Consider the following 12,352-nt stretch of genomic DNA (forward strand, 5'->3'; position numbering starts at 1 on the left):
TTGCCCCGAGATCAGTTAAAAACCATGAAAGACTCAAGCAAAATTAGACCTATGCAATGTAACAGCTATAGATCATTTAGGATGGAACGATGGGGACTCATTGAAAGGGGCGGGTATCCCCCAACTCTTGGAAGAGACACTAATTGGCACATCACAATTACAGGCACGATTAGTTTCTGAAATCTTGAGGCAGTCAACAGACCTTGCATATCAAGCTAGGATAAAGGTGCCTGAAACCAGCAAAGCAGCCAAATCATTTGCAACTATTAATCAGGGTCCCAATGAGAATTACATGCAATTTATTGACCGTCTTCAAGAGGTCATCAATAAGCAGTTTGAAAACTTAGAAGCTAAGGAAACACTGTTGTTGAAATAAGCAGTAGAGAATGCTAATGTTTGCTGTCAACGTGTTATCTGCGAGTTTTACAGTACATATTACGTGCTTCTGTGTATTGCCTCTCTGAAAGTCAAGCAGCTTGTCAGGAATGTGAGTTAATTGTTTTATTAGTTTATTGTTTTATTAGTTGTTTTTAAGTGTGCCATAAAACCTTCTCCCCACTTTTCCCAATTGTGCTGCAAGCAGCCCTGTGCTTCCCCCCCTCCCTCCCTCTTCTCAAGGTTTTTACTTGCAAGATGGGGTCAGGAATGACTGTTTTCAGTTGTGTTCCTAAGAAATCGGTATTGAGAGGTGTTTTAGAACATAGGAAAGTACTCAGAATCATGAGGAAGGAAGATCTTGTAAAATATTGAAATTAGTGTTGGCTGCTGTGTAAGTTAAATGATTGGGAAAAGTGTTCGGAGAATAGAATCTTGAAGTATAGCACCTTGTTGCAATTAATGTTGTTTTTAAGGTGAGAAGAACAGGACAAAAATAAATCTCTACAAGAGATCATTAAATCATTTCAGACAGTTTTACAGGCAGGGTGGTTTGAACTTCAACAAGCTGAGGGAGAATTAGCTGATAACACACAGGTCAGAAAACTTGTTAAAGTCTGCAAGATGCTTTCCTTATTAACCTGTTTTCTTTGTGGGTATCTGTTTAAGCGTGTTGCAGTTTTGGTAGGTCTTTGTTATATGGTACAATAAGTTCAAAGTCTGTTAAATCATGAGAATCCATTGCCTCAAAATGTGTGTTTTGTGATAATACAGAAGATCATAAGTAATTTAGTTCTTTACTGTGTGAACGTGATGGTAAAATTTTGCGTGTAGTAGATGTTATTTTTCTTTCTAGCATGCTACCTTTATTCTGGTAACCAGACTTGCACAACTCTGTGATAGGCTGTGTCTCATCTTGATGTGCTGGATTTGGCTCTTTTGTATGCATACATGTAAAGAATCCTGGTTTTGGGATAACAGTTGTAGCGCAGCAGATGAGACACTAATAAAAGCCTTGCCCAATCCAGCTTGCTGCAGCAGCGGGGGGCGGGTGCCGATTGGGCTCCAGTGCGCACTGACCTGTTTTGTCAGGGAGACCCAGCGGTGCCTCCAGCTGGCTGAGCAGTAAGCAGTTCAAAGGTGCAATGCAAAAATTGAGATATTGTCTTGAATAAGTGTAACTGTGATCTATCTGCATATTTGAACTTAGTACTTGGTTTTCATATCTTAGCTCAGTATTTTAGTTTGCATATATATATATATTTGGTACCGAAAGTATTTTGTTTGGGGAGATAATTACAAAATGGGAACTGGTTTCACTGCTAAAATACCACCTTGCTCCCCCTTAGGATGCATCCTTACACATTAGAGTAATTGCTTATATTGTTATCTAGTAATTTTGAGACCAGAAATTAACTGAATTTGTTTAACTCTGATTTGCATTGAATTTATGTGTTTGTTGGAGGTATGGGAACTAAAACTAAATGCTATGATAGATGTGAATTTGGAAGAGGTTGTATTTAAAAGTTGCTAGAATATGAACTGATTTGGATCTAGGAAAATGGAATAATGGATTGATGTTTAATATATTGTTTTTTGACATCTGTAAATTGTAAAAGGTAAATGGAGCTATGGAATGTAACTATTGCTGAGCTACTTGGAATTGCATAAAAAGTGTATTATGGTTGGAATGAAATGGGAAAACAAAAAAGCAAAATATCCCAGGCCTGTGTTTGAACTTAAATTTCAGGCCTGTGTCAAGCTGCAAGATAAACTCAGCTCATTGTAACTGAGGAGCTTGCCAGAGCCTCCTACTTCGTACCAGTGATTATGCCAGCTGCGTGGCTTTGGCTATATCTAAATCGTAGCAAGAATAGAAAGGGAACAAAAAAAATTGAAAAACCTGGCTGCCCACTTTCAAGGCGGTGAAAGGGGGGTTTTCTCTCCCCCCCACTGCAGCGATGTTGTAATACTGAATGGAGCAGTCTGAGGGTGAAGTTTAAAGGCATCCCTAGCAGATCCATAGTTCAAATGAAACTGGGAAATTAAACCAAAAATTTTTTTTAATAGACTTATTCTGTGGTAACTAGTTGTGAAAGACTTAAATTCACTGTGATAGTCTTTGAGATCATGGGAGAGAATGAAAGAAGAGCCATTTTTTGAGACAAATGGAATGCCAAGTTTGGAACAAAGTTTTACCATATGAATTCTTGTATTTGCCATAAAGCCCTATACCTCTCTTGGGTTAATATTTGTTAAGTAAATTGTAAGCTCAAATAACGTATTTGAGAATTCTGTTTAGTTGCATGTCCTACAAGAAGCTGCTTGGATGGCACAGATCTGCTTGCTGCAAGTGAGAAATCTTGGAAGGAAATTTTGAATGCTGTATTTCCACTAGTATTAACAGCCAATGTTTCAATAAAGCAAACACTACACTGATAGAACTGAAACAGGACTTCGATCTGGTAAGGGAAAACAATATCCAATAAATATGACAGCCAAAATGGAGTTAGAAACTTTGAGGAATAAATTTATGACAACCTTACAGGCTGACTGCATTCGATTGGACTTGCAGATTTGTCTATTTATAGCTACAACAGAGAAACAACCTGTGGCTATTGTGGGACAGCATGATGAGAATACAAACAGACTGATATACTGATTCTTACTCTGATCAAGAAAATGCAGGGCATGAATTTCAGTCTTAATAAGCCATGATCTTTTTGTCATATATGTACCATTTGTGAAATTTAATTCTGATTTTTTTTATTTGCAATCTACATCCTTGTAAATTGCACTAGCTGGTTTTCTTAACAGCAAAGCTTTTGGCATGCATAAATGTAAATTGCTGTAGAACCTGCAAGTATTTAACATCAGGTCACAGACCATACTTGTATCTGGTCTGATCCTACATACTTGCAAAGTTTTTGTTGATGGTTCTGGGAAGTCTCGTAAAGCTGTAGTGGTTTGACGTGAAGATAACAATTGGCATCATTCTGTAAAAATTATTGAAGGTTCAACCCAATTAGCAGAACTTGGCACAGCTTTACATTACTTAGAGCTTTTTAAGGAGGAACCTCTACATTTGATTTGTGATCCTGAGTATGTAGTCAAGGTCCAGCGCATGTATCTGATTCCAAACTGTTTTTTGCTTGTTTTGTTTTCTTTAAAACAAACAAACAAAGAAAAAGGGTGAAGTGACTGCACTACTCCACATGACAGACTGAGCAAAGCATTATGTTTTGAACTTTTTACGCCTCCCACAAGGGTTTGATATTCCATCTATGATTCGCCATGGAACAAGTTTAAAAGGCTATCTGACAGACCTTAGGGAAAATCAGTGTCAGGTCAAAGTGCACAATGGTGTTACAGGTGAATGGGAAGGTCCTTTCCAATTAATAACTTGGGGAAAGGGTTATGCTTGTGTCATTACAGGCCGAGGATCGAAGTGGATTCCCACGAAATGGGGAACAAAGTTTTAACGGATGTGGATGGACAGGAGGGAGATAAATTGTGAGGACTGTTTCAGATGTAAACCGTGGATCCTAATTCAGTGTTATAGATGATCACAGACCTGGTGGTCTAGAAGCCTATTAGCAAGCAGGTGGTGTACCTTCTGTGAAGAATGGCAATTTGAACAATCAGCAGGAGAGCCAAAGGGTGATATTATATTTAGACAATTAATACAAAGATGAGGTAAAATTATGAGACATTCCTACCATAGTATCTATTGCACACTTTCTCCCTGATCTAGCAGCTGGTAAAGCTTTAGGAGACATCAAAGTTAAGCTGTTGGTCTCTTAAATCGGTTAATCTAACTTCTGAGATACTAATTCAATTAATAGTAAATGTTGATGGCATTAGGCATGCTACTCTACAAAATCGCACACTTATAGATCTTTTAACACTAGGTCATGGTTGTGAAGAATTCAAGAGAATGTGTTGTATTAACTTGTCTAATCATTCTGAATCTTTTCATAGTACTTTAGACAAACTAAACCAGCACGTTAAGAAGATTGTCATAGTAGAATTAAGGTTTGACAAATGGTTTAAAAACTTGGGAAGAGGTGGGTAGTTGTTTGATCTTATTAAATAAGGCTTAACAGCATTATATGTAATTGTAATTATGTTTTTAATCACGTATTGTATGTTGCAGTGTATTTCAAAGATGATTCAGCGCGCTGTAAATAAGGCCTGGCTGGTTCAAGAACAAAAATGGGTAATTGTGGATGGGTTTCTATTAGATGGAGATTTGTTATTGAACTAGCCAGGCCCAAAGGAATTTCAAGGCCAACTTAGAAAACTGAAAACGGGACCTGCCGGGGGAGAGAAACAGTTCTACAATAACAAGGCCTCAACATGACGTAAATCAATGGACCTATCAGCAGTGAGACTCCAGTGCGTGGACAGCTCATGAACATAGATGATATCCAATTAGTGAATGCATGCTTGGAGCGTGGACACGTGATCAGAGAATAGTTGCATATATAAGAAGGCTTGTTTCTGTAATAAATGGCTTTGCGTGATTCACATTGAATCGGAATGCTGATTCTTTTATCGGTCCAACACCTTCCTTTGCCTGAGGCAGGACTAACCCAGACTGCCTTTCCTAACATATTTTTCATGAGTACTACAGGGACTTTATCTCCTTCTACAGTACATAGAATTTCTGATGGGGCAGGCCCAGCTCGATTGGTTGATGCCCTAGTGTTGGCCAACCAAGTGGCTTTTGCTAAATGTGAATCCCAGTTTTTAAAGGTTCCACCACCAAGTGCCTTTAGTGTAGTTTTTAACAAACCATTGCACCTTTCAGGTTTCCCAGAGGCTGGTGCATGATATCGAATATGATATACCCACTCAATACCATGTTCTTTGGCCCAATTGTCTATAAGACTGTTTTTGAAATGAGTACCATTGTCTGATTCAATTCTTTCTGACGTACCATGTGGCCAAAGGACTTGCTTTTCAAGGCCCAAGATAGTATTTCGGGCTGTAGCACGAGGTACGGCATATGTTTCCAACCATCCGGTGGTTGCTTCCACCATTGTAAGTACATAACGCTTACCTTGACGTGTTTGTGGAAGTGTAATATAACCAATCTGCCAAGGTTCTCCATACTTATACTTTAACCATCGCCCCCCATACCATACAGTTTAACCGTTCAGCTTGTTTGATTTCGGCGCAAGTCTCACATTCATGAATAACCTGTGAAATAGTGTCCATAGTTAGGTCCACCGCTCGATCGCGAGCCCATTTATATGTTGCATCTTTACCTTGATGCCCTGAAGCATCATGGGCCCACCGAGCTAGGAAAAGTTCACCTTTACGTTGCCAGTCCAAGTCCACCTCAGCTACTTTAATCTTAGCAGCTTGATCTGCTTGTTGGTTGTTTCGATGTTCCTCGGTGGCTCGACTTTTAGGCACATGAGCATCTACATGATGAACTTTCACAGGCAGGCTCTCTAGCCAAGCTGCAATGTCTTGCCACAGTGTGGCAGCCCAAATGGGTTTACCTCTGCGCTGCCAGTTGCTTTTCTTCCATTGCTGTAGCCACCCCCACAAGGCATTTGCTACCCTCCATGAGTCAGTATAGAGATTGGTATTGGCCACTTTTCTCGTTCAGCAATGTCCAAAGCCAGGTGGATGGCTTTCACTTCTGCAAACTGACTAGATTCACCTTGTCCTTCAGTGGCTTCTGTGACTTGTCATGTGGGACTCCACACAGCAGCTTTCCACCTTCGATGTTTTCCTACAAGACGGCAAGGGAAGGTCATGGAACAGATCACTGAGTGGCATCATGCGGCACATACAAGACAAACAAGTGATCAGGCCTAATCAGCATGGGTTTATGAAAGGCAGGTCCTGCTTGACCAACCTGATCTCCTTCTATGACAAGGTGACCCAACTAGTAGATGACGGAAAGGCTGTGGATGTGTACTTAGACTGCAGTAAGGCCTTTGACACCGTATCCCACAGAATTCTACTGGAGAAGCTGGCAGCTCATGGCCTGGATGGGTGTACACTTCGATGAATAAAGAACTGGCTGGAGGGCCGGGTCCAAAGAGTTGTGGTGAACAGAGCCAAATCCAGTTGACGGCCCGTCATGAGTGGTGATCCCCAGGGCTCAGTACTGCGGCCAGTTCTGTTTAATTTCTTTATCAGTGATCTGCATGAGGAGATTGAGTGCACCCTCAATAAGTTTGCAGATGGGCGTGTTGATCTGCTGGAGGGTAGGAAGGTCATACAGAGGGATCTGGACTGGCTGGATTGTTGGGCTGAGGCCAATTGTATGAGGTTTAACAAGGCCAAGTGCCGGGTCCTGCACTTGGGTCATAACAACCCCAGGCAGCACTACAGGCTCGGGGAACAGTGGCTGGAAAGCTGCCTAGCAGAAAAGGATCTGGGGGTGTTGATTGACAACCAGCTGAATATGAGCCAGCAGTGTGCCCAGGTGGCCAAAAAGGCCAACAGCATCCTGGATTGTATCAGGCATAGTGTGGCCAGCAGGACTAGGGAAGTGATTGTGGCACTGTATTCGGCACTGGTGAGGCCCCACCTTGAATACTGTGTTCAGTTTTGGTCCCCTCATCATAAGAAGGACATTGAAATACTAGAGAGAGTGCAGAGGAGGGCGATGAAGCTGGTGAGGGGCCTGGAGCACAAGTGATATGAGGAGCGGTTGAGGGAACTGGGGATGTTTAGCCTGGAGAAAAGGAGGCTGAGGGGAGACCTTATTCCTGTCTACAGCTACCTGAAAGGAGGTGTTGGTGTCTTTTCCTGAGTAGCAAGTGATAGGAAGAGAGGAAATGACCTTACGTTGTGCCAGGGGAGGTTCAGATTAGGAAACTTTTCTTCAGGGAAAGGGTCGTGAAGCAGTGGAACAGGCTGCCCAGGGAAGTGGTGGAGTCAACACCCTGGTGATGTTTAAAAGGCATATACATTAGGTTCTTAGGGACATGATTAGTGCTAGATTTAGGTCTTGATGGGACTCGATGATCCTGAGGGTCTCTTCCAACTAAAATGATTCTATGATTCTATGATTCTACTAATCATCAGCATTTCTTTCCCTAGTCTTTTCTGCTGTTTTAGGAACCAGCTTTTCTTGTTACTGTTTCCGCAGAAGCTCTTTCTCCTTCTGAGTCAGAAGGCATTTCTTACCATCAGATTTTCACAGGCTTTGTGCTGCTGCTTTGTAGGTAGGAGAAAAAAAAGACCCAATGGGGTCTGCACATCTTATTCAGGGATTAAAATGGGCTGTAGCTCTGATCATATGTTACCATTTAGAGCAGTGCCAGATGCTCTCTATGTAACCCCCTGCCTTCCCATGGAAGAGAAAGGGAGGACAAGGAAGAGAGACTTATGAGTTGGAAAATTAAAACTAATAATACTAAGAGGAAATGCAAAATATACAAAACCAATATTGAATCTCGCAGATGATCACAGAATTGGATGATCACAGAACTGCATGCTGCAGGGACTGCAAAATAGACACCAGGAAGTCCTGGACTGGACTCAGCAGTAGACAGGAACTGGATTCAAGAACGCACAGACTGGACTGGGGAAATCAGATCGCAGGCAGGACAACAGGCAGGATCCCCTTCAGAAGCCATCCATAGACCAAGAGAGTGAGACCCTCACTGTTGTCATTACCACTTAAAAGAATGAATCCTGTCTGCAATTGCTAACCTAAAGATATGTAAATCCTTTCAGTTTTAGGTTAGTCTGACAAAGTTAAGAGTGACTTGCAAAACATCTAGTCAGAGAGACTGACCTTGGAGTTTTAGACATTTTGAAGTCTGCACAATTAGTTGAGTCTTGCTTTAACATGTATCTTGAGACTGTTGGATAAAGTGTCCTCTAGCTGAACATTGCTCATTATATGATAAAAGGATTATGTAATGCAATATGCAAATGCCTAACCAATTGGCTCCCCAAGTAGTGATAAAATTTTGTATATAATGGCTGTTACTTTTCTTTCTGGTATGCTGGCTTTATTCCAGCATCCAGGTTTGCACAACTCTGTAATAATATCTCATCTCTGTGTGCTACAATTTGGGTTTTTTTGCACACCAGGTGACAAAACCCTGTTTTTGGAACAGCATAATGATCCCCTAGCTTTAAAGTGAGTATGATGTGTATGGCATGGAATACCTCATTGGTCAATTTGGCTGACCTGTTTTATCTGCATCTCCCTGCAAGTACAACCCTTTTACAACCCATCATTTGTGGAACATAAGAGGTTTATCAGTATCACGGAGGCACCCCGAGGTTAGTTTAAGGGACAACAAGGTCCAAAACAACTTTTATTAAACCGGTGAGAAACAGGGTTTTAGCACTCCAAAAGTGACTTAAATACAGGTTCAGATATCAGTTGATGAAAATTATTAAGGGGCAGCAAGTAATACAACAGGCGGCCCACAGAGTGCATGCACGTGGCTTCACCAAAACAATGCCGGAGCCGTCTCTGAGTCCGGGAGGAGTACACACTTGCCTGTACAAGGTGTGGGATTATTTTAAAGAGATACACGTACTCGTAGTGAGCACGGAAAGTGTACACTCGCGATTCTGCGAGGGTAAATTTATAATACACTCACAATCCTGCGAGAAGTTTTACACGTGCAAATGTGCACAGAAAGTTACATGTGCTTATGTGGAAGCACGGGAGGAAATACACCCGCAATTATGCGAGGAAATAATTTATACACGTGCTCATACTGAGCACGAAAAGGTACATGTGAATATGTGCACGGAAAGTATAAATATACTCGCAAACCTGCGAGGAAATAATTTTACTCACACACGTGTCGGCAAGGCAAGCGGAATCTCCATCCCGGGGAGGGGGGCTCTCGGCGGCAGCATCTTGCTCGTGCTCCGAGAGACCCGTGACAATGGGTGGAGTCTCGACGAGAGTCCCGTTTTTTATTGGCTGATCAGATCTGACTGTAGGCATTCTAGAAGCTTCTCTGCACCCCCACACTGGCTGTGGGGTGCCCCTGAAGCTTCCAAACATCCCCCACACTGGCTGCGGGCGCCCAGCGGCTCCCTGGTGCCTTGGCACTCCCTTCTCCTAATGGCCCTGGCCAGGGTGCTCTGGGGCCAAACAAAAGAAGCTGTTAGCCTCGAACAGCAGAGAGAGAGAGGGAGATGTGTCTACTCCTTCCATATCGAAGGAGGAAGGGGGAGAGAGGGGGGTTTGCATCCTGCCACAATCAGTGACCTTGGCTGCTATGATAATAAGTGTAAACATGCGTCTTTTCTGCATACCATTTCTACCATTAGCTCAGTAAAACTGCAAACAGCAGGTGTTATCAGTCCTGGAAGCAGACACTGTCTGAAAAACATGCAGCCAACTTCAAAAAGGTGGAATTGCTTAGAAGAAACTTAGCTAACAGGAAAGTTCACTAAAATAGAATTGGTCCTGTTTTAGCCCAAACCAGGACACAATGTGTCTTGCTTGTGGCTGGCACAGAGTTAATTTTCTTCCTAGTAGGTGGTATAGTGCTGCATTTTAGATTTAGGATGAGAATACTGTTGATAACACACTGACATTTTAGTTATTGCCAAGCAGTGCTTGCACAGAGTCAAGGCCTTTTCTGCTTCTCACACCATCCCACCAGCAAGTAGGCTGGGAGTGCACGAGAAGATGGGAAGGGACACGGCTGGGACAGCTGACCCCAACTGACAAAAGTGATATTCCATACCATATGATGTCATGAAGGATGATTGTAATAGGAAATTCCCTTCTGAAAGGAACAGAGGGCCCAATATGCAGGGTTGACCCTCATCTTAGGGAAGTTTGTAGTCTACCTGGAGCCCAGATCAAGGATATCGCTAGAGAGCTCCCCAAACTGGTGCACCCGACAGACTACTACCCGCTGCTGGTCTTCCAGACAGATGGGGAGGAAGCTGCTTCCTGTAGTCTGAGGGGAATGAAGAATGATTTCAAGGTCTTGGGAAGGATGGTGAAAGACTCAGGGGCTCAAGTGATCTTCTCTTCACTCCTTCCATCTTCAAGGGATGATGTGGGATGGAATAGGAAAATTCAGTCTCTAAATGGTTGGCTCCAGGACTGGTGCTACAGGCAGGGCTTTGGATTTTTTGATAATGGTTGGTTTTATAAGACTCCAGTCCGGACAGTGTCACGCGGGAAAGGTTTATCTCGCAGGGGCAAAAGTATGCTGGGGCAGGAATTAGCTGGGCTCATTTGGAAAGCTTTAAACTAGGCTCGAAGGGGGATAGGGTTGTAGCTGGGCTTGTCCCAGTGGGGCAGCATTCTAAAACTGATGAGGACCGGGTGGCCTCCTATGCCCCTAGGGAGAAATTGGTGTGCTCTGCTCGCTCCCTGAAATGCCTGTACACCAACGTGCGCAGCATGGGGAATAAGCAGGAGGAGTTAGAATCCTATGTTCGGTCGGGAGATTATGATCTGGTGGCAATTACAGAGACATGGTGGGACAGTTCACATGACTGGAATGTGGTCATGGATGGCTATGCCCTTTTCAGGAAAGACAGGCCAGCCAGGCGTGGTGGTGGAGTTGCTCTCTATGTGAGAGAGCAACTACAATGTACTAAATTCTGCCCAGGAGTGGATGACGAGCGAGTTGAGAGTGTATGGGTCAGGATCAAGGGGCAGGCTGGCAGGAGTGACACTGTTGTGGGCGTCTATTACAGGCCACCAGATCAGGCTGAGGAAGTTGATGAGGTCTTCTATGGGCAGCTGAGAGTGGCCTCACAGTCACAGGCCCTGGTTGTTGTGGGTGATTTTAACTTCCCTGATGTTTGCTGGAAGGACCATTCAGCCAGCCAGCCACAGTCCAGGAGGTTCCTCCAGTGCATTGATGATAACTTCCTCATGCAGATGGTGGAGGAGCCAACTAGGAGAGGTGCACTGCTGGATCTCATCCTCACTAACAAGGAGGGTCTGGTTGAAGCAGTAAAGGTTGAGGGCTGCCTGAGTTGCAGTGACCACGAGATGATGGAGTTCAGCATCTTGTGTGGCAGGAACAGAATAGCAAGTAGTATTGCAACCCTGGACTTTAGCAAGGCTAACTTTGGCCTTTTCAAGCAATTGCTGGGGGAAATCCCATGGGCAAAACTGCTTGAAGGAAAAGGGGCCCAAGATAGCTGGATTGCATTCAGAGATTGCTTCTTCCACGCTCAGGATCAGAGCATCCCCACACGAAGGAAGTCAAGGAAGGGAGCCAGGAGGCCTGCGTGGTTGAATAGGGATCTGTTGGGTATGCTCAAGCAGAAGAGGAGAGTTTACAGGTCATGGAAGCAGGGGCTGGCCACGTGGGAGGAATATAAGGCTGCTGTTAGAGGATGTAGGAAGGCAGCTAGGATAGCCAAGGCCTCATTAGAATTCCACCTGGCGAGGGGGGTCAAGGACAGCAAAAAGAGCTTTTTCAAATACATAGCAGATAAAACTAATACCAGAGGCAATGTAGGCCCACTGATGAATGGGGTGGGTGCCCTGGTGACAGAAGATATAGAGAAGGCAGAATTACTGAATGCCTTCTTTGTCTCTGTCTACTCTGCCGGAGGCTGTCCTGGGGAGCCCTGTACCCCTGAGACCCCAGATGAAGCCAGGTCAATGGAGGAGTTTGCTTTATTTGATGAGGACTGGGTTAGGGAGCAATTAAATAGTCTGGACATCCAAAAATCCATGGGTCCAGATGGGATGCATCCGCGGGTGCTGAGGGAGCTGGCTGAAGTCATTGCTAGACCGCTCTCCATCATCTTTGCCAAGTCTTGGGAAACGGGAGAGGTGCCCAAGGACTGGAGGAAAGCAAATGTCACTCCAGTCTTCAAAAAGGGCAAGAAGAAGGACCCGGGTAATTATAGACCAGTCAGCCTCACCTCTGTTCCTGGGAAAGTAATGGAACAGCTTATCCTTGGTGCCATCTCAAGGCATATCAAGGATAAGAGGGTTATTAGGGGCAGTCAGCATGGATTTACCAAGGGTAAGTCATGCTTG

The sequence above is a fragment of the Columba livia genome, chromosome W (assembly GCF_036013475.1).
Source record: "Columba livia isolate bColLiv1 breed racing homer chromosome W, bColLiv1.pat.W.v2, whole genome shotgun sequence".
NCBI classification, from domain to species: Eukaryota; Metazoa; Chordata; class Aves; order Columbiformes; family Columbidae; genus Columba; species Columba livia.